At 40.9% G+C, this 23,934-nt stretch overlaps 1 protein-coding gene across 1 annotated transcript in view; it reads right to left on the bottom strand.

The window, feature by feature from the left end:
* The window catches only part of SUSD6 (sushi domain containing 6), a 69,586-nt gene extending 46,676 nt beyond the window's left edge, over window positions 1-22,910 (bottom strand). Inside the window, exon 1 of the mRNA XM_063117590.1 lies at window positions 22,781-22,910. The gene's annotated coding sequence lies outside the window, so the exon portion shown is untranslated. The remainder of the gene's footprint in view (window positions 1-22,780) is intronic.
* Between the last annotated feature and the right edge of the window lie 1,024 nt (window positions 22,911-23,934).

The raw sequence follows: 23,934 nt of genomic DNA, 5'->3' as shown, positions 1-23,934 counted from the left end.
TGCCCCTTCAAGATACTAGAGTTATAGGCCCACAAATTAAAATGAAATATTTGGGAGTGAACATATCAAGTGCAAACACATGTATGCGAATTTCAAAAATGCCATGTCTCAAGTTCCCTTTGTTCGCAGTATTTTAAATATTAGCACACAGACTTGGGAACACAACAGTAATTTGGGAAATCCACTATTTCAGAGAACAAAGCTCTTACGACTATATTCTCTACTTCTTTCATGTCAGATGTCTGGGAGATGTGGCATCACATATCTGGATATTTGCAAATGCCTCTTTACAACAGTCTATTGTCTATCAACATTTTCCAATATTAGACTAGAAGCTTATCAGTAGATACAAGTCAGACAATGAGACTGGCAGAGTGAAAACCCACACACAATTGATTCCGCTAAGTTCATTTGTTCTCTCTGTCTCTTTCTCTCTCACTCACACACACGCACACGCACGGACACACACACACACAATAAAAGCAACACAAATATGTACAGAGGGTAGGCTCACTCACCACAAATGCAAGCAGCAATTGGGGAAATTCAGCTTTCTATTAAGAAATCCAGTTGATTCTGAAGAGCAGCAGTCAGTACACAAGGGGGGGGGGATTCTGCTAAGAGTGATGACTGAGAAGCCAGGATCCAGTTACTAAACTCTTTGAAAAGGCAGGCTTCATTGCGAGCAGCTCCTTTGTCCATGAATTTTTGTATTATAAAATCCACGCCAATAACTTGACACACAGCAACAATTGCTGCCTGCGTTACTGGTTCACAGCCCTCTGCAGACAGGACATGTGGGAACAAAAGAAGATCAGGCAGCAACACAGAAAAGGACACAGAGCAAGAGAAACATCTGCTGGTTTCGCTAGAAATGCCATATGGCCTATATCAGATACACACAGAGATTGACTTAATTCAGGTTTAGTGCAAACGTAAACCTATCGTTTCTTTAGGAATTAAAAAAAGTTTCATTTCATTTCTCTACCCACCTCTGCCATTTGATGTCATGATGTCTGAAAATAGGCAAATTAGCTACTGAAAGATTAGCAACGTTACTCAGAACCAAGACTGTAACATCGACAATATTTATCTCTGGGTAGATTTAGGTCTAATCAACACCAAGCAGGATATTGCACTATGAAAGCGATCTATAAAAAGCAGGAGCCACACCAAGCAGGATATAGCACTATGAAAGCAGTACATGGTATGTGCCCCAACAGTTGTCAGTTCACTTCAATACTGCTATAAAGCAGTAGTGTGGCTCCTGCCTTTTATATACCACTTTCATAGTGCAATATTTTGCTTGGTGTAGATTAGGCCAGAATCATCCTGTGGACTTTACGCTTGGCAGACCAGTATGGTATTAACTGCCCAGACTAAGAAGCTACTCTTTCCACATTTGGAAATTCTTCCAGACATTGTAAGAATGATTCAGAGCCAACATGTTATCTAACTTAGACAGATTTTGAAATATCCAAAGAACTTCCCCCAGCTGAGTAAAGATATACAACTGTCTGTGACAAAATGTGTTCCATGATGGTATCAGCTAGCTGGGTGGGGAACAACCACTACGTAAAGCAGCAGGAAAGCTTAAAGTACGAACGAGCAAGACACCTGCTATCCCACTTCCCTTAAAGTACAGCTTTTTGCCCGCAATCTGATTTTACTGAGGAGTGAAAGCAATGAGCTCGCTCACCCGCCCCGCCCCGCCCTCACCTCTCAACCACTATGACAGAAACTAAGAGCTTTTCTGTAATTGTGGTGAGTGTACATAGCCTCTTTATAAAATCCTAACCCACTGGGTGATTAATGGCACTGGGGATCAATCAGTTTGCAGTTCATTACAGCAATTCCTTTGCAGCTCTTAAAGTATATTAAGGGCCCATGCATTTGCAGGTCTGGCTTCATAGGCTTCTACTAACTGTGAAGAGGCATTTTCCTTTTTAAGAATACACATGACCCTTCAGTGCTGCTGTACTAAAAGCCAATTCGACTGCATCACCAGCACAATTGACGTCATGCAGCTATTCAGAACAAGCTGGAGAGATGACTCAAGAAATAGAAAGCTATTTTTTTCCCTTTCAAATCAGACTGTAGTTGCTCCAGAAATTCAGAAATCTCGGAGGTGTTCACCCAAGTTCAATAATTTGAAACTCAGACACAAGCTTGCAGTGTTTTGCATCCAAATTCAGAACACTAGACCACCCCTGAAGTCAGCACTTTAAGCAGATGCATATTTTAAAAAGTTGAATGCATTACCAAATACAACTTTTACAAGTGAATGGATTACTTGTAAAAGTTGTATTTAAAAATAAACATGTAATTTTATTTTTAATTACAACTTCGACAAGTAATTCATTTTTTGCCAGTTCTTTACAATGAGTTGGATTCACATTAAAGTAGCTGAACTGGAGTTCCCACTGAACTCAATGGAGTTAACTTTAGCCTAGATCCACCTCAATGCTATCTTAAGCAGCAACAGTGCTCTGTTACATAAGTGATAGCAAACCATCCCTCTCTCTTTGTATATGTTCCAAATGTTCTTACGTAAATAAACTATGCAACACAGGCTTAACTGAAAGCAAAACAGAAAGAATCAAATCTTTGGTAGATTTTTATTAATGACATTTGTATGCCATACCATAACAAAGTTCTCTAGGCACCTTATAATAAAATAAGCATTAAAAGCAATTTAAGTACAAAATAAGACATACAAACATAAAATAAAAATACAAGAGAAAACAAAACTAACAGCAATCTCAGAGTTAAAACTCAGATTTTAAAACTGAGAGGCCCAGACTACAGAAGTTATTGAAAAGACTAGATAAATGAAAAGGGCTTCACCTGGTGCCAAAGAAACAAGAATGGCAGAAGGCAAACCTCTGTGGGAAGGGTGTTCAGATGTCGCTACCAAAAAGGCCCTCTCCCTAATGGCCAACTGCCTCAGGAGCTCTCTGAGCATGACCTCCGGAAGAAGAACCTGTGGTTCAAATCCATATGGGAGAAGGTGATCTTTCAGGTAATCTGGTTCCAGTTTAGGGTTTAAAACGTTAGAACCAGAATTTTAGATTAGTGCACGCATGCACCAGTTGGAGTAGCCCACTGGTTACAATCAGGACTTGTTCAGAGTATAGCTAGCATCGTTCAAAAAGAACAGACCATGCTGCTCATAGGGCTTATAACACTTTGGAACTGGATGGCTTACCTCTTAAACTACGGCTGAATTATAAGCAGGCCCTGAGCTCACGCATTAGTGAACTGTGCCCAAAGTATCGGCTTCATTTATGTTTTTTTCTTCCTCCACCCTTTCAGTGAAGGATTGATTAACCCAGTCTCCCTAGACAGCCACATTTAACAGTGCAGAACTGCACAGAATTCACAGATGTGTACCTGCAAGTCAGGGTTACTGCACCAAATCAGAAAGCCTCATGCAATCTCTCTGCTGCTGGATTGTACCACTTCAGACTGCAGGCAAAGAGATCAAATATTGAATGCATCGTGCAACACACACACACACCCCAAAAAACCCAAAATCTCCATGCACAAGGCTCCATGCACCTTCTTGACAGTATTAGTTCAGGGCGGGGTGTTTTTGTTTTTTAATGTCAATGACTACTTTATCTTCCCTCTCACCTGCATTCTGAAGTAGTACCACCCAGCAACACACGTGCACAATCACATGGGCCCCTTTCCTATGACAAAACTGTTAACACTGGAAGAACACACACCAGTTTTTACTCAATGGCCAGAAACAAATATTACTCCTGAGGAACATATGACTTGCCAGCTTCTATGAAGAGTACTGGTGTTGTTGTTAGAAGCAGCCCACAGAACAACTGTTTTATCAGCGTCCCGTACTTTGTGTACGCATCATATCAAGATTGCAAAATACTGGAAGTGCAGATTTGACTTAATCATTTCCCTTTTCTACTGAACACAGACAGAAGAGAAGGAAAATGATTAAGGGAGCTTCAGCTATTGCGTGGTATAAAAATGCAATAAATAAATAATACACACTCAAGTTTTCTAATCCAGTCAGAGTTTATTGCCAAGGGTAGAAAGAAAAACACCAGGGAAGTTTTTGGGGGGATTTGTTTTGTTTCGTTTTTAACAATCATTACATCTTTAGTAGCAGAAAGCAGCAAGTAAGAGGAAGTGAACATTTTAGCAGCTTCCTTTTGAAGTTTTAAGAAACACATAACTGACAGGGCACATATGTTTCCTTTAACACAAGGATGGGAATAGGTTTTTTTTGGGGGGGGGGAATTGCCCCGGTCCCTCCATGAACCTAATGACATCACCCTGCTGTGCAGTGGGCTCATCATCCCAACAGTTTAACCCTTGCCACCAGTTTGCTTTTCTTCAAGCTCTTCACCATCTTTTTATTATCCACTTACAGTTTCTAACATTACTTGTCAGACAGACAGCATGCTTCTACACACGACTCAAGTGAACAAGTCTAAAATCTCTCTCATCTAGAGGCCCTCGTTTCACTATACAATAGTCACTAACTTCTGTATACTGCAAATCTGGATTCTACAACTCTCTTTCAGGCATCTCTATGATGCAATATGCCTTTGACATGCATTGTGAGTCTCCTTCTTACAGGAGAAACTGATTATTTCTTTTATACAAGTTGAAGTGGGTAGATCCAGGTTCAGGATTCTGTTCAGCCACAAAGCTCTGAGTAGCCTTGATCAAGTCAGTCCAAAGTACCTCAGTTTCCCATCGCTGGTTGTGACAACTTCAAAGAAAAACATGATACAATTGAAAAATATTGCCTGGGTGCTTCCCACAGAGAAGATGTGTTACTACCGTTTTTCCATCTCACAACCTCTGTACAGGGCAAATGTCAAATCTGAAAGCCCACTTGGTTCCACAGCACATTAGAATAAGAAGGAGATTAATGTAATAATCAACATAGTTCTGGTATCTGTAGAAGACACAGCTGAGAACCTGTGGAGCCTGAGTTATCATGCTTAAAATCATTCTGGAATTAAGATAGAGCTATCTATATTGCTTCAAATTAGGTCCATGCATATTGTACTAATTTACAAGTATGTGGCATTAGGCAGACATGCAACAAATGCACTTAATATGAGTTACCAGCCTACTTAATCATACCCAAACTTACATGTCTTTGTCCCCTAGCTATCTCTGTTCCTTTTCCCGGGACATAAAATGATTAACAACTCTTGACAAGCCTCTTTTCCAGCTGGTTCATAGCCTTTTTAAAAAACATAAACCCAGTCTTAATTATTCACTGCTTAACTCATTTGTTCCAGTAAATGTACAATATTCACACAAGTTTTTTGAACCAGTCATCTAAAATGACAACTGAAACTAGCAATGCACAACACAAGAACTCATGACCCCATGCACGCTGTCACAGCAAAAGGAAGTACTCTATAAATAGCTGCACAGCAAGAAGTAGATGATGCAAATGAAGCATGCAGTCTACTATGCAAACCTGCAAAAAATATCACCAGGCCATTCTGAAGCAAGCTACGCTCCACCCAAAGACCCATGGAGACTTTTGGAGACAGTACTTCTCATGTCAACTCCAGGTGGATGTACTTCCTAAATACAGACCTCATGAAGAGGAAGCTCTTGTGAAGAAATAAACAAATATGACACACACAACTAATTGAACTGTGCATGGTATATTCTTGGGTATTCAACCTATTCAAAAGACATCATCTAAAAAAAAAACCTGAGCAATTTCTGGAAAATAAATGTAAATAGCAGTTTTAGGGCTGCTATTGATCATTTCAGCATTTTGTTTAAGCAGTTAACAGTAGCTAAAGGGAAGGTACGGCTGGAGACTGGCAGAGTAGAAGAGCCTAATGTGCATGTGTGTGGCTGGGTTCAGAGAAGATGAGTAGGATAAATGATAGAGACATGGGAGGATTTTCAGAAGAATAACAGCAGTAAAAGTTCAAATATTGTTGCTCTAAAACCTCTCCAATACCATACCATGAAAAAAAAATACCACAGAATATTTGCTTTGAACTTTTAGCTAATATTTCTTTTAAGCATATGTTTTGGCAATGCCCAGCAGTTGCTCCTTTTTGGAGGAGGTCATTATATGGATAGATTTTGTATTGGAACACTCCTTAATATTTACTTATGTACATACTCTTGCAAATTATCTATCTGTTTCCTGGAAGTTAACACATGGTCAGTGCAAAAATAAATAAATAAATAAATAAATATTGTAAATATATAAATGGATTCTCTGACAGCTAAAAGAGTGACATTACAACACTGGAAGGATAAGCACTCATTCCTGCAGTGCAATAGATTGAAGACCTTATAACTTCCAATATTTGAATGGATGGTATGTAGATGCCACATGCAAATAGATACTTATTTGGATATTTGGTCTGTATTTAAAGTTTATGTATAGTTCTTAGGAATCTGTGTGTTCATAGACACACACACATGCACTTCATATGTATGCACTGAAATTGAAATACTCAAATCTATGTACCCACATTTCCCCTTTCTTTTGTTAACATTTTACAATGAAAAATAAGTTTTAAAAAAACTTTTAGCAATAGTATAGATTTTGAACAACTGAGGGCGAAGAATAGAGAATATCCTGAAGGTAACTTCCAGCCAACACAAAACATCAGCTTCAGCCACAATTATATGGAAAGTTCCTGTTACTTTCTGACTGACTTACAACAGCACTGGTACTAGTAGGATTAATGGTTTAGTTATACTAGACCCATCTAAAGGTTCTCAAGTCTTTCATACAACAGCACTGGTACTATTAGTATTAATGGTTTAGTCGTACTACACCCATCTAAAAGTTCTCAAGTCTTCCAAGATCTAAATTTTACTCCATGCTGTTAAATCTAGGCATGCCTAGCAGCAGCCCTGCCTACCACAATAGCCTTTTTTCTGCCTGACCAGCACTACCACTATGGGACAACCAACTGACTTCTTCCAAAAATCCTACTGTACATCTTCAAACCCTTCCAGGGAAGGCTATTTCTTTTAAACTAAAATGTTCTGAATTTTTTCTGCCAGAATGTTAACATACAACACCTATACTTTATTCTTTGGGATTCTTCAAACTTTTGAACCACCCATGTGCTTGATATTGGCACACCTTAAGACAATTTATGCTTTTCCAAATCACCCATAAATTTAAGGATACTGGACAACCAGAAAACCCACCACTAATTTAAAGTACTTGTGTCTGCACCAATATAATTCTACATGGATCATTGGTCTCTTTTCCTACCCACAAGTAGGAAAGTAGACTTTCTCTGATAGTACTAATCCATGATTGCCCAATTAAGTGTTTTGAATGCTATATTGAAATATACACTGGAGAGAACTAAGAAAGACAGCAATGTCATTTTGAACATGCCATTAGTCATAGCAGGAATGAGCAGGAATTTTTGTGAACTGCCCAGAGAGCTTCAGCTAATGGGCAGTATAAAAATATAATAAATAAATAAATATATAAAATATGCTAAGGGCAAGAGAGCAATGGTCTAATGTTGTAAATCCTAACAACAGATCTTTATGGTTCTTTCCATTGTTACTGACACTAGCCTTTATATCCTAGAAGACAAAAAGGGCATTCATTCCTTACAGTCACGTCTGCCTAATAACCAGACTTTTAAAAGAAGAGTACCAATAAACCAAGCACCCTCAGGAAAAAAATACTGGTGCTTTTGAGAAAGCAAATTTGACACTTGGACCAATACTCCGTTAACTGCCATCTAGAATGTAGTAGCAGGACAGCACGTGAGTGTGGCTTGCTTTGTTACTTGAGCTGGACCACGAAGCTGGCAAATCAAGACTGTGCCCTGTACCCAAAGGCATCTAGACTTTCCACTTTGTAAGAAGGGAAGGAATCTATCACAAAGATTATTGGTCATCAAGGAAGCTTGAAGAAGAGAAGACCAATGTAGGCTGAAATGTTCTCTGTGCTGTAATCAAGTATCGGAAGATCACAAGCAGCATTTATCAGTGTCCAAGAGACGTTTCTGTTAAGAACAGTGCTTTGATGAAATTATCCAAAGACATCATCATGGGGCTGCTGGACACCATGTTTGGAGGATAAGTACACAATATATTGGCCTTGAGCACTATTTTTGGCAGAAAGGCAGGATATAAATTTAATAAATAAAAGTAGTTGCAAATGCTGACTAACATAGTTAGACATGGTAGATAAAACTCTTGATTATTAACACACTTGCAAGTCAAAAAGAACCACAATCTCAACAGATTTCAGTTGCACCAGTTACACTTTTTAGTTCAGAAAATCAATACATGACTATATATGACATTAGATCACCACTACATCTATTTAGGGCCATCACGCAAGGCAAAAGGAGACAAACAGAGAAGACTGTAAGAGAATGCAAGGTTCCTGGACATTTTAATAGGACTACAGCTGCATCAAAGGTTAAAATGTTTTCAATGTGACAAAATTAGCAATGGGAAAGTTAGATCAGTAGGCAAATTTCAAGGACTTTTTTCAGCTCTCAAAACCTGCTCTCAGGCAGCTGCACTCCGAAACATTATCCCAGTGTAGCACTGCATATAATCTCCCAGGGATCTCACTAAAGCCACCTCCACTTCCCATCTATTCACCTTTTGGGGGGCCAAAGAGAACCATGCAGGGCCAGGGATTCAGTATTTCACCATGGACTCTAAAGGACAGTATCAAGGTGGCAGCCGTGCACTAGAAAGCAGAGAGATAGCTGCAGGAGTTGGGCTGGGCTGCTAGACTCTACATATTTCTTCAAGAGGAAAATGTAGAGTTAGTTGCCAGAAAGGCCCTGCCACACGCCCCAGCTGGGTAAACACATACTTGTTCCAGTGGCAGCTATCTTTGATTAATGCCACTGTATTAGGCTGTTACATGATGTTTAGACCCGTGTACAAACTTGCACACGTTCTAATGAGACCTACACACCCGCTTATAAGGAATCTTTAGACATTGGCAATAGACTACAATGTCTTTAGACTACAATACCTGGTATTCCCAGGCAGTCTCCTAGCCAAATAGTAACTGGAACTGCCCCTGGCTTAGTTTCCAAGATCAGGATTTGGCCCTGTGTTTCTATCAAGCTGCTAGCCTGTGCATATTGAACAGTTCCAGTACACAAAAGCCACTTCAAACAATTTCAGTTACTGAGGCTTAAAAGCTTGCCACTATGCAGCCTATATTCAAGTGTAACTTGAATCCAAAACAGCCCTCGCCGTCTCTTATCCGCAGCTTGCATAAGCATTTTATCTTAAAGCATCTACAGTGCCAAGAAAAACAAAAGGCCTACACAATTATAAAGAGAAATACAATTTGCCCTAATATGAAGTCTGACTTCTTCTAACTTACGATATGGTTACAGAGGAAGATTTACAGATAACACACAAATGAATGCGACTTTCGAATGCATAGGAGATCAGTCAGCTAAAGTCATCCCAGATGCATTTGCAGACATACCATTTTTATCTTTCATTATAATCTCCTCCTCCCCCATATATATACAGAGGTCCTTCGTACCTTTTAGGATTCACAATTGCACCACTTCAGTTGAGAAAAGGTATAATTGCTTGAGATCTCAATCCTATAAGATGACTCCAAGTGGAAAATTGCAGCTTGTGGCCTTTCTTCCCACATAGCTATTCTCTTTCCTGTTCCAACACACCTCATAATTAGATATAGAACAGCCACGCAAAATAAGAATGGCTTCCAATTATAAAAGCATAAGGTAACATTAAGAAGCTTACATTTGAACACCTAGATTCTAGGACATTAATTCACGGGTACTAGGACTCTGTATACTTCAGTTGACAACTGAAAAGATAATTCAACCCTACCCCTAGAATTTTCTTGTTTCCTATGATCAAGAACAATCATTATGCCAAGGTGGGCCATTTTCTGATTTTTTAAATCACTGCCCAAGTTAACAATCCAAGATAAAGGATGCAACATATAGCCTATCATTTAATCAATATTAAATGCAATGATCTTTCATTATTAGCAACAGGCTAACAAGCAGGAACTAGCCAGATGTCAGCAGAAGCAAAGTTGAAAATAAAAGTGACTTAAGCGTGCTCTTTTTAGCATAGCTCTTGAATTCCTTCCTCCTCATCATAAGCTAGCTTTGTTGGCAGAACTCTATTAGGAAGCCTTTCCAGGGTATATAAGCTCACTTACAAAATAAAACAGGAAAGAGAGCTCCATTAAATTATTCAGGAATAAGGAACCATATGCAAACACTAAATATGAAGCATCTTGAGACACTTTTGTAAATAAAAGAACATGTATTCAGCTGCTTAGGGTTCACTCCCTCCAATTCTCTGCTCTGAAATTGAGAAGCATTCCAGCTATGTTAACAGTCCACATCACCAGCCTTTCACTACTATGCTTCATTTTGTCTTAAAACTGCTTCCATAAACCTCTTTTAGGAAAGTAACAGCATGGTTTAAGCTGAAGCAGTTCTTTGGATTTTAAGTATAGCCATTAAAAGAACATATCAGAGCCAATTCAGAAGTTAACATTAATAGCACAATCCACAGTTGGGATAATCTCCTGCTCCTCTGCTTCCAGATCCCTGATCCACATATCACCTGTGGTAACATTCATTCTTCCAACATGAACTCCTTTGAGCACATTAATAGGACCACAGATTACATCTGTGTCAGCAATTCAAACATTACCTTAGCAGCGTAACAGAGGCACAAAGTTATTCATACATTCATTATTTATACTACTATCTGAAACAGCTCTCACTTTACCACCTCACAATGGACTGGCTCTTAGTACATGTCTATTTACTCCCTAAAGCAGCCTTCGCCACCCTTGTCACCCCCAGATGTGTTCCAATGCAATTCCCTAATTCTCAACCAGCATGGCCAATGGCAGGAATCCTGGAGGTTATAGTCCAAAAGATCTGGAGGGAAAGCTAGGGAAAGCTGCCCTATATGAAGTATTTCTAGGTTTACTTCAGAATTTACAAGAAAAGTAGGTGCTCATTTGTACAATGAAATTATGTGCAGTGTTCCTTATGTAGAAAAAACAAGTTTATCTTCCCACATATCTATGCCCACATGCACCCACTCACACAGAAGCTACAATTAGCCCTAGTCCCTTCAGTATGTAAGAAACTCACCTTATATGCTAACCTTCCCCCAAGCTAACCTTCAGCTGTTTTGGAGTCCAACTTCCAACGCTCCTGGCCATTGGCCATGGTTGACTGAAGGCAATAGACACTGAAGTCCAAAACCTCAGGTTGGGGAAGGCTGATGTATGCATTACTGGAAACAAAGGAACACACAGCATGCAGACATATGCTTGCCAATACTCAAAGTGCAAAGCAGCTATCAGAATTGGCAACAATGGTTACAGAAGGACCTCAAAGTTTTCTTTGAGATATATCTCCTCTATTTGCTCAAATTTACCTTCTCTTATCATCCTACAGCAAGCATGCATCTGGAACCACATGTGGGGAAGAAAACATTTGAAGCAGAGAAACAGAATGAGGATTAGGATATCACCCCTTCCTTGTCATGTTTCCTCTCCAAGTTCCCTTTCTCCTGAAGGTGCTTTTCAGCATCCAGTTAGCCCCCACGAGATTTGGTTCAGGGGGCTAACTTGGAAGCCAAAATGTTGTAATTAATATTTTCCTCATTACACATTTTGCTTGTATATGTCTCCATCACTGATTTATGCCATTTAATCACAGCAGAAACTTCAAAAATCTATTCTGCTGTGTCTATTCTCCAGAGACCTACCTTGAATGTGTCAAAAAGAATCAAGCTGCTGGTAGTTAGAAATATTGAGATCAAACTGTCATAAGAAAAAAGAGGAAGTTACCTTTGTTTTGTCCTATTGCCTTATACAAATTATTCTTGGTTACATGCTGCAGCAGGCAAGAGGCACCAGAATTTCAGGTTTAGTTTGTCTTTTTACTTGGTAATCATGTATTTATTATTAATATTTAATTATTATTATTTATAGACTGCCCAATAGCCATAGCTCTTTGGGTGGTTTATAACAGTTTGCACTATAGCTCCATTTAAGTATTTCAGGCAAAAGTTTCACTGATCTTTGGCAGCAAGCTGAGTAATTATTTTAGGTCTCCTTTACAATTTTACTGTTACTGAGACCCAGCATAATGCAAGTGCTTGAAACATATGATTGATGGTGCTATATAAATAATAATAATAATAATAATAATAATAATAATAATAATAATTTATTTATTTATTACGTTTCTCTACCGCCCAACAGCCGGTAAATAAATTTATTTATTTATTACACTTATATACCGCCCCCCTAGCCAGGGCTCTCTGGGCGTGTTACAGAAATTCTAAAATTAAGATAAAAATGAGTAGATGTAGTAAACTCAGGTTCAGACTCCCCATTCAGCCATGTAACTCATTGGGTGTCCTTGGAAATGTTTGGATTACTTTGAAGTTAAGTGACTTTAAATCCTCAATATGTTTTTAAAGGAAAACAGGAGTCACAGCATAGTGTTAAATCTAACACCATGCTAGTGCAAAGGGACCTTCTCTGTCTCTCCCCCACCCCCCCAGAACCCTCAGTGCCACTCGAAGAAGCGCTCCACACAGTTTCCCAGCCCTCCAGAGCTAAGGCCGTGTGGGATGGGGTGGGATGAATCACCTCCTCCAAGCTCCACTTACTGCAGCAATTCGAGAATAACACTATTGGATCCAACCCACATATTTACAACACCATGCAATACTAATGCTACCTTAATGTAGTGGCATTGCACCTTGTCAGGTCATTCTGCAAGAAGAGTAGTGCTATTGTCTTTCAAGGCAATCAATAGGCTTATAACCATGATCCAGTGAGTAGCTGTCTGCACAGAATGGTGAGGGGCAGTTATATTATTGCTTACAACATCAATTTTGAAATTGTAATGTAACACTCCAACACTAACCCACCAAGGTTTTTATTGAGTTGTTTTTATTTTATTTGTTATGTAACAAATGCTGCCTTTTGATAAGGTAATGTTTATTATGAGCCACTTTGGGTGTAGAAGAGCAGCATAAAAATTAATAGAATAAAAATAATTTCAAGAAAAGGTTCCTTGTAGTTCCGATGCTTTTCAGACTTTGTTTTTTAAATGGCACTGATAAGTGCTCCCATAGCACAGTAAGATCATTTTAAAAGTTCACAATATGCACAAACTAGATGATGGTGGTAGCAATGGGAGGAGTTATTACACTTATCACTAATCAGATTGTAGATGACAGATGAACATTACTGCTGACATTCATGGAACTACATTAACAATGGAAAATATAACCAAGGGAATAATTGCAACTCCTGACGTATAAAATACAGTGCTTCTAATACTCGAAAAATGGGCAAAACAATCCTACCATGGGGGCAGGGAAGAGATCTAAAGTGGAACACCCGCCCTATTCAAAGCTGTGCCTGGCTAATGTTGGCAGGAATGAGGAATGGCATTTTCCTTGGTCCCCCCCTCCTTTTTAGACAATTTCCCACCTGCCTTTTTTGAATTCTACACCACCTTTAAGGATGATGTAGATTTGCTGCCAGCTTGGGGGACACAGCAGGTACATGGGGAGACTTTGGATCCTATGGATCTAAGCCTTTCTACAATTATCCACAGACACCCTTCTGGAATGCTCCTTCCTTTCCTCTACCAACACTGGAGATCTAACATCAGAGATGGAAGGACTGGAGATGTTTCCACAGTCACTGGGGTTAGGTTTGCAAGGGCAGACCACTCTCTCCACCCTCATAAAGGGAGATCTGAAATATCCTGTGGGCCTGATATGTCCTCCTGGGGCCTACAGGACTGCAGCCAAAATGCATTCCTGTAACAGATCTACAACCTTACAGAAACTCACCTGGACTCTGTATCACAAATGAGCAATGTATTTTAATGTGCTAAAGACTGATGAATCGATTTCTGACTTGTAAGGTAATGCTAAATTTGGTTTGTTCCAAATTTCAATTCTTGAGTCACTGGCCCAAGCTCCAAGAAATAGGATTACACTGGCTCAGTTCAGACAACATGGTAGTCAATCAATCAATATGTTTATTGCTCAATCCACAGATCATTGCAACACATACAAACTTGACATTTTGCTAAACTATACATGGTAAAAATTACATATGGTTAAAAATTACAGAGCTATCAAAAACATAACATGCATTACTAAAAGGATAGTAAGATAGGAGCACAGTGGACATACAGAAACCTTTAATTGCTTCTCAATGACATTTCATTTATATCTCTGAATCTTTATAACAACACATACCAATAGTATCTAAAAACTTTGCTCTACATCTATTAGCTTTCACTGCAAATAGTGCAACCCTTTTGGTAGTCAACGCAGTGTGAAAACGCCACTCAACGGTTGAGTTTTTAGGAGGTACTCCCCACACAACTTGGTCTAACTGCACCATTGTGTGACTGTAGACTACCACGGAGTTGAGTAAAATTTATTGTGGTCTGATTAACAGTTCCTCTGCCCTCTCTCCTCCCCCAGTCCTCCCGATGGTATCCCATCAGCCATTGCTGCAAAAAAAAAATCCTGATGGCTCTCCTAGAGCGGCACTCACTCCTTTCACTGCTCTTGCCAGGGAACTCTGTAGCCAGTGAGAAAAGTTAACTCAACACAACGGAAGACTCCACAGAGCCCGCCATACAACATGCAATACAATGGTTGGGCAGGAACTCTCCTCTGCACAGTGTTGATATTCAGCGTGGAGTGTTTTCCCAAAAAAAATTGACCATGGGGTGGCATTTTCCTGCCAGAGAACACATGTTTTAACTTGGATCATGGTTTAATTTGTTTTTAACTGTGTATATTTATTGTTTTATACTGTATGTTTTTATCTGTACACTGCTCTGAGATCTTAATGATATAGGGCGGGATATTAATGTTTTAAATAAATAAATAAATAAATTTCTCAACAGTGGTGTAAAAACTCCACTGTGGAGTTCTAAAACCACCACTGAGAAACAAGTCTGCTGTCTGCTTTTCTAGTGCTAGCTCAGTTTTAGAGAATCATATTTAGGGTCAGACTTTAAGAAACTGAAGTATAATTAGCTAACACACTTTTTTAAAAGGTCGTGCTGCTGTGATTAAGACTCAAGTTATGAAAGGACCAAGCAAAGAGTTAAGCATCTGAATTTGCACACTACGGGAGTAGGATAAAACTGTAAAAGAAAGCCCATGAAGTAACATAATATTGCCAAAAAGGCTGCTATAATGCACTTTGGGCAAATGTTGTGGATTTAAGAACATACTGGCTGATTTTCAAGAAGACTGCTATTTCCTTAAAAATTACCCTCCAGTGACTTGAGTCAAAATTATCTTTTCTTCTGTGAAGATAGATCTCTACACACACACACACACACACACACACACCTGCATTTCGAGGACATCCTCCCTCTGTCCCAACTTTTCACTTTTGTAAGCCATTAAGATGTTATTGGTATAGCAACTGTAATGGACTTTCTAGCTATTGCTCAGTTTTGCCACTACTTCTCCATTTGTGAGTTCTGAACTAACTCAATGACCCCAATGATTACAAGTAAGGAAAGCCAAGCTCCTGTTTGTCATCTGGCCTCTTCCAGTAAAAATACCTTTTAAAAAAATGCAGTTTGGTAAAGTGTGCTAAGTAAAGCTTGGTAAAAATATCAGGCCGTTGCAGGAAAACATAGCTGGTTACCACCCTTACGATAATTTTGAGCTATTTTTGTTCTGTAAAAAATATATCCTGTTTGCAAACCTTAGCACACAGAACAAGTACTCTTAAAACTGTTTCCTGTTGTTTGCGCTGTGTACAACATCTAAAGTTAAACGGTGCCCTTCTATTTGTCGACATGAACTTCCTTCTGGAAGAATTAGGCTTTCAGTAACTCACAGCTCCTATGCAGTAATAACACTGTCACAACTTTGTCACTCTTCGTCCATTCAAAAAGAGAACAGGAGCAGAACAAATTAAGTTAGCAAAAGAATACAGTCAGGTGGAAAGCCTGTGGACCCAAGATAGCAAATTTAAATGACCTGGACTTGAAAGGTGTCTTGTGTGAAGTGTCTTCTGTATGATGGGGGGAAATTTAAGTGACCAATGCTAAAATAACAAGACCCAGGTTTACCTCTTCTTCAAGAACTTTTTCTAACAGAGCAAACTCAGTTTTAATAAACGATAATTAATGTTAAACAACAAACCAGTTGTAGTGGAAGCATCCATTGTGACCTTTCCCCACAACGTTCTCTTTAAATGTCAGTCCTTGCCTCAGTATATGGAGAGAGTTCAGATTCATAAGGCCTGTATTTCTTTCCACAGCCGTATGTACTCACAATGTGACTGATAACTGCTCAAAGATGGGGGAAAGTAAAGAGAAGTAAATGCTTAAATGACCGGTGCCTGGAATTCTTCCAACCCCGGATCTAATAATAAAGGAACAAAGCACAGTACTAATAGTCATGAATGTTCCAATCTGAATGTACAAGTAGAATACATGGGATATTCAGCTAGAATACATGGGATATTCAGCTAGAATACATGGGATATTCAGCATAACTGGGACATCTGTCACCAAAAGCGTAAGAAAAGCTCCTTGCTTAAAATTGTACATATCTAGTTTAGTTCACCACAGCCCTAGGATTCCTAGCAAATTATAAGTCATTTTGTTAGTTCTTTCCACACATTTCACAGGTAACCAATTGGCCTTGTCAATGCCCCTTAAGTACAGGAGGCTAGCATAGTCAGATTTGCCATTCTTGATCTTTCTTTGTTGGTGTTGTTCTATGTTTAAACTTACTTAACAGCTTCATTAGAAATACTTGGAACAGGTAATGGAAGCAAACAAAAAATATGAATGCTCTAAATAATTCTGAATTTACTCATGACTAACCTGGTTCACACGATCTCAGGGGGGGTTAATAAACCACCATGACTTGTTAACCATCCTGCATGTGCTGGTCACATACTGCCGGGGTGGGTGGGTTACCATAATTACCCTCAGCAGCACAGCTTCCTATGTCATATGAACCCGACCAGGGTGGCTTGTTGCCGTGATCAGCAAACCACCCAAAACCCATAGTGTTCTGGGGTGGCTTATTACAACAACAATAAGACAGCCTGGCTGGGTTCACACAACAGGGGAAGCTGTGCTGCCAAGGGTAATAAAGCAAATCCCCCACCCCCGCACACACTGCAGGGGAAATAAGTGACCATGGCTTATTTCCCCCACTACGACCATGAAAACATAGCTTCAGAGGTCAAAGACTTGAGCAGTTTTAACAAGACAAACCTCACACACAATACTAAACCATGTTCGTTGCTCTACCAAGGGTTTGTTTGGCAGACAAACAAACAAACTATGGTTGTTTTCACATTCCCTGGGTTGTTACCCTACTCCTTCACCCACTCCCTCTCTATATCTGAAATGCCTTTTTCGCACTGTAGTACTGGCATGTAGTAGGGCTCTTGCCTATCACCTCTGTACACATGTGAAACCATCCATGGTTTTGGGTTCACATATAACGACAACCCATGGTTTAAACAACCCAAAACCGAAGTATGGGTTCTCTTTCTGCATTGTGGTTAACAAACCATGGTTTGTTAGTATGGCCAATTTACACAACATGAAAAAAACAGAATTCAACAACCTACCACATTGGTAGGCCATTGGACGGAGAGAACAAAAGCAGCACAGAGAAGCCGCAGGTAAAAAATATTGGCCAGCATGCTAGTATTGACTTTGATGCATCAGGAGCAACACATCTACCACCAGGTTTTCCAACAAAATAAAGAAGTTTTAAGCACAATGAGTTGACAATCCGGAGGGAGGGAGGGAGAGGAGAGGAATAGTTTTGGGATTAGTGGTAAACACCTTGTCTCCCCATGTTTTTACAAGGATTATTTTAAAAGTAATATTACATAGATTCTCAATGGGCTTGCAATACCCTTGCAGTGCATCAGTATGAAGATAGTTCAGAAAGCAGAGAAGAAATTTTAAAGGTTATCTATTCAAACCTGAAAAACAAACTTAGCTCATCAAAATTGGTATAAAAGAATGCTCCATGGCCATTTGACCTAGTCCGGTAGCCTATATCTCTTCATGCTTACTTAATACTTGAATATCAGAGCTCTTCACTGATGATTAAAACATAATGTATGATTTTGACTTTTATTAGAAGAAATTTGAATGTATTTTATATAATTCATAGAATGAGTGGGCTAAAAATGTATAGCAGAATTTATTACAAATGCTAATATGCTATGTACTTTGCAGCTATGTCCTAACAACTCCATCAAGAAGATCACTGTTATTTCCATGTTACAGATAGGCAACTGAGGCTGAGAGTGACTTGTCCAAGAAACTCAGTACTTGGTAAAAGATTGAATTACAACCAAGACTCAAGCCTAACTCTGTATTAGTACTGCACCCATAGAGTTTATCTTATTTAGCAATAAATGTACTCTTGGGTCTTATGATTTATATAACCACATATTGAAAGCAAAACCAAAATTTGGCCACAATAACTAAGAGTAGATATTTACGTACAGAAACAGTGGTTTTTAGAACTTTCTACCATCAACCAAGGAACTTTAGTAAATTGCAAAGGTTTCTGGGACCCACTCATGTGACACACCAGTCAGGCCTCATTGTTGCCCTCTTGAACAGAAAGTGACCCAAAACATACCCAAATGCTCACTAGAGGTGAAAATCAATAATAATGGGTAGCTGTCTACCAGGGATGCTTCTTTCCTGTTTCTGCTCTTCTCACTGAGGGAACCCCCAATAAGATTCCAAGGAAGCTCAAGGTTCCTGAGAAGACATTGTAATAGAACAGTGGTTGTAACAACACAGACTCTGCCCCTTACCAGTAGGCACGTAGACTGAAAAAGTTTCAGATGCTCTCCTCTGCTCCCTTCCTACAGAATCCACTTATGGAGCTGCTGCCTGGCATATGCTGCTACCTACAAAGGAAAGAACCAGACAAGAACAAGCCTGGGGATCTGGCCATGCAGTCCAATCCAAAGCATGCTTACTTGTATTAAACAAAACTATGTTCACTGGAACAAAGGCCCCCTTTGGATATTATCATTGTGGTCTAGAAGCCAGAGCCCCATGGCTCAAATAACACGAAGAGGCATGGCCACATGGCTTCTTCCCATACCAGGACCGCTAATTTCTTAGGGCTCTGCATTTATATTTCACTCCTTCCCTAATTCTAGAACAAGCAAGTATATTTTATTACTGAAGTTGACACCAAGTGCCAGTACTGTCCTACTTCTTTTTCAGGACCAAAGCAGCAAGTTTTAGCTATTATAGTTCAAGAAACCACAAATGGTTTAGATGACTATACATGCTGAACACATTAGCAAAACAGCATCCTTCTTAGTTAAAAACATTGGCTTCGATCTTAACTAAAACTTTGTTGGCAGGAGCATCCTTCAGCAGAGTTCTGCTCATGAGATGCTCCAACCAGTGAAAGAGGGGAGAGGGAACTTTCACCAATTCCCCCTTTAGCACTTTGCACACCTAAAAATCTGGAGCATTAGGGGACCTCTGGGACAGCAGGGGAGACAGTAAGGGGCCACAGAGTAGAACAGGCATTGGTAAAAATCACATCCCTTCTCTCTTCTTCCACTGTAAGCCTCTTTCATGGGCACAAGGAGCTCATCTGTTTGCAGAGCATTAGTTATGATCCAAGCCATTCATTGTTCTTTAAGGGAAAAAGACTGTCCTATACAAACTTACTCTTTTAATAAAAACCTGTACATTGACAGAAAGGATCTTGCCAAATAAAGCCTTATTGTATAACAACATTTGCAGGAACACAAAGCAAGCATAAGGAAATAAATTGGCAGCTCTTCTAAGTTGTGAAGAACTTCAAATATTATCAAGGAATTTCCACATCTTTACTTATTCCCAGTTAAGGCCAACACTAGATGCAGGATATACAATCAGATATGAGGCCCTTCAAAACTCCAAAACAAGCATTTCTTAAAAACAGAAGCATGCCAACATAGTGACTGGGTTCATACAACATCATAACCCACACTCAAGAGTTGAGTATGGTCTGAGTGTGGGTTTTCATTGAACCATGAGTTGTTGAAAAGTGGGTTGTCGTGTTATCTAAACCAAGCTGCACTAACAAACCATGATTTGTTAACTATGAAGAGAACTCAGGATAGTAGTTGAGTTGAGAACTGTAAGTTGTTCGTAGTTAAGAAACCATGGTTTGTTATCACAGCTGGGTTCAGACGTGACAACCCATGTTTCAACGACAACCCACACTCAGCCCATATATAACCTTGAGTGTGGGCTATTGGTTTGTGTGAAGCCAGTCAGTGACTATTAAGTGACTCCTCAGCTGGGCCTACATTTCCACCTGCCATGGCAACTGTTTTGCCCTCTAGTGAACCTGACATGATAAAACACAGCTTTCCTCCAAACTTACTTGGTGATGGGACAAGAATCTTGCACTGCACTTCGGAAGCACACAGAAGGCCTCAAAAGCTCAGCACAACTACAGGAAAGGACTCCACCTGCATCTCCAACTTCAAGGTGAAGAAGGCAGCTAGGCTGAATGACAAATTGGAGGTATGATCCCCCACCACCTCCCTACTTCTATACTTAGGATCTGAAGAGTGGAGCAGGTGCTTATGAATGTGCCGTGCAACACACAAAACAAATTCTAACAACCGCAAAAGTGTTGGGTTAGCTAGCAAATTTGTGGATGCCTGCTCAGACATTAATCAAATGTAAATGTCAAATGTACTCAGTTGACTTATAATAGATAACCATTTTGAAAGAATCTCAAGATTCAAGTGCCTCAAAAGTTCTTGCTTTTCCCCAGTCCCCTGATTCTCTCACTACTTTTGATACTGAAGTGGTAACCGCCTACTGGTATGCTTACTTACAGGCCGATTAGTTATACACACTGTTCCAAATAAAAGATCTGGGATTTTATTTAGCAAACAAGAAGCTGAGTATTGGGAATAAATCAAGTCAGTTGTTTGTACATTTGTACAATAGTAGAGTTTTAAAACATAATGCAACCCCAAAGAGGAGGGAAACTAATAGGGACAGATATTGTACCCATACACATGTACTAAGAAGATAAGAATGTGAACTCTATGAAGCAAATTATCAGCATATAGCAACAACAGAAGGCAGCAGGAATCATAACAAATTTTAGCCCTTAGCAAGGCGGCTTTTATATGCAAGCCCAAATTCACTACATCTGAGAAGTTGAACCAGACAGACTAGAATCCTTGTAGGAAAATCCAGCTGTAGCTTACTAATTATCAGAACAGTACCATGTTAAACTAATATTTAGAACAAAAGTATCACAATTAACAAATATTCAAAAGAATTTAAATAGAAACACTTCCAGCAAATAACTTCATGTTGATTTCCCGTATACATTTTCTAAGAAAAGAGAACTAACAAAGAGGAAGATCAGAATACTCAACAGTAAGCTTATGAGTTAACTGCATAGTCCTATGTATGTATACTCAGAAGTAAGTCCCACTAAGTTCAATGGAACTTCCTCCCAGATAAGACAGGTATGTATAGGACTGCAGCCTAAGTTGATTACAAAACATATTCTAGATGCTTGCTAGTAGACTGTCATTAGGACCAAAGAGGATCAGTACACCGGCCATGTTATATACGATTAGCAATTCTTACGTAAAGTTTCACAAAAGAGCATATTAAAGGAAAGTAATGCATGCACTCTCTTAATCTGATAATAGCCTTTTATTCTTGTTCATTGCCATATCCTCTCATGACACTTTAAAACTGAGACAGGCATATAAACTTAATCTAATAATTTATCTTTTAAAGCCCAAGTGATTGCTCTGGTTCTCTCTCACACACTCGCTCTCTTTTTAAATAACACAGCTGCATATAGCCCCAACTTTCCTCGGGAAATCCAGCATTCCCAAAATGTCACCCAAGTTACAGATCAAGACACAAAGAAACTGAGTACTACCAGAGCCCAACAATGTCATTCCACCACACACCCCACCCATCGGGAGAGGGCTTTACATGGTGCAAGTAAAGATCGAGTTCTGTTCAGTCACTAGCCCAAGGTTTCTCTTTAGCTGAAGGCAGCCCCAAACAGTGTCATGTCTGCATTTAGCCTTCCCCAACCAAGCGCCCTCCAGATTTATTGGACTGCATCTCCCACCATCCCCAGCAAGCATGAATCGTGATGGCTGGGGATGGTGGGAGTTGTAGTCTAACTCGTTTGTAGGGCGCCGAATTGGGGGAGGCTGCACGACCTATTCTTGCACATCCTCCAGGAAGTACTAGAGATCTGGTTTTTCTACAGCAACTGCGCCCAGACAAGTTTTCAACTGTCCCAAGCAATGGGATTTCTTCCTTTGCCTTTGAGAATCGTCTAATCCCCTAAGGGGGAGGGGAAACACTGACAGCTTCTTTCCACAGATAGTCCACACAAAACAGGGCTCCAAACATTCCGCCCTTCGCCCCCAGTCCCTCAAATCCATCTTCATCACCGTCTGTATCTAGTGCGCCCTAAATCCCCCGGAGGCACAGCCTCTGCAGACGGGCAGGTGCGCGTGCCAGGGAAGAGGGAAAGACGGAGCAACTCTCTGACAGGCGCCCCCGGCCGTGTCTGCGCCCACAGCAGTCGCCTCCTCCACATTCAGCTAACAAAGAGCCAAAAAGGGAGGGAGGGAGGGAAGACGCGCGTTCACATTTCCCCCTCCTTCTCACAGCCCACTCTCGGGCCACCTACTCACCCAGCAACAGCTCGGCTGGTTCCGGAGGGAAGGCGGCCGGCTCCCCAATTCCCCTCCTAACTCCAAGGCTGGCTGGGCTGCTGCAAGGCCCGCGTGCCCTTGGCTGCTGGCGCTGGGAGCGGCGCGGGAGGGGAGGGGAAGGGAGCCGTCTCCTCCTCTTGTCGCAGGGCTCGGCCAACGCAACATCCGCGGCCCGCCGCGACCAAAGCGAAGCAAAACAGACGCGACGCGGCGGGGGTAGGAGGGGGGGGAGAAAAGTCGAGGCGAGACGCGGAGCAGCGCTGCCTGGCGAGCGGGGCGAGGGCAGCCTTTCCTCCGGTTCGCTCGCGCCTTCGCCGCCGTTCTCTTCCTCCTTCTGCCTGTTCCTGTTCCTGCTGCTGCTTGCTTCAACTCTCTTGCTTCACCGAAGCAACAGCCGCTCGGAGACGGCTCCGCCTGCGCCCTAGCGCGAGCTCGCCTCACGCGCCGGGCCTGGCGAGTAGGAGGGGGAAGAGGCGGCCCTCCGCCAGGATTTAAAGGGGCAGGCGAAGGCCGGGTAGCAGCAGCAGCAGCAGCGAGATTAGAAGGGTTGGCGAGGACGGGAGACCTGACCCGGGCGTGGCTGCAGGACAGAAGGAAGGGGAAAGGGAGGGAAGGAGGAGTCTCGCCAAACAACTAGCCTGCCTGGACGAAGCCAGCGCCTTTCCGCACGTGGACTGCCCCCCCCCGCTGCCCCTCCGTCCCCCCCTCAAGGGAGAGTGCTCTGTGAAGGGGAAAGGAGGAGCAACACTCCCCTCTTCTCCCGTTGGGCGGAGGTTGTAGAAGGAAGATACCGAATAAATAACGCCAAGGTAGATCAGGGGCAACCATCACACCAGTGTTTTATCGCACTCTGGACATGCCTAGGTTGCAGCGTGGTACTCGTAGGATGTCTTCCTCTCCATTTTTCTTGTTTTCCTAGAGCAGGGAAAGTCCCTCTTATTTCCGCCAGGCGGAATTAAAGCGCCGCCAAGTATTGCTGTCCTCCCGCTATGTCCTTTGTTGGGGGAGTGGTGGTTTGCTTTGAAGGGAGGTCTTGCTGACGAAAGAAGAGGGTGAGGTGGTTCTCCCTCGCCAGCATGCTGTGTGGAACAAACAGGCTTGTGCTGAGTTGGTTGACCAGCTTCAACCCCACC

Source organism: Elgaria multicarinata, chromosome 2 (assembly GCF_023053635.1).
Source record: "Elgaria multicarinata webbii isolate HBS135686 ecotype San Diego chromosome 2, rElgMul1.1.pri, whole genome shotgun sequence".
In the NCBI taxonomy this organism is placed as follows: domain Eukaryota; kingdom Metazoa; phylum Chordata; class Lepidosauria; order Squamata; family Anguidae; genus Elgaria; species Elgaria multicarinata.
The sequence above is the reverse complement of the archived record's forward strand: the minus strand, read 5'-3'. Positions and strand labels throughout refer to the sequence as shown.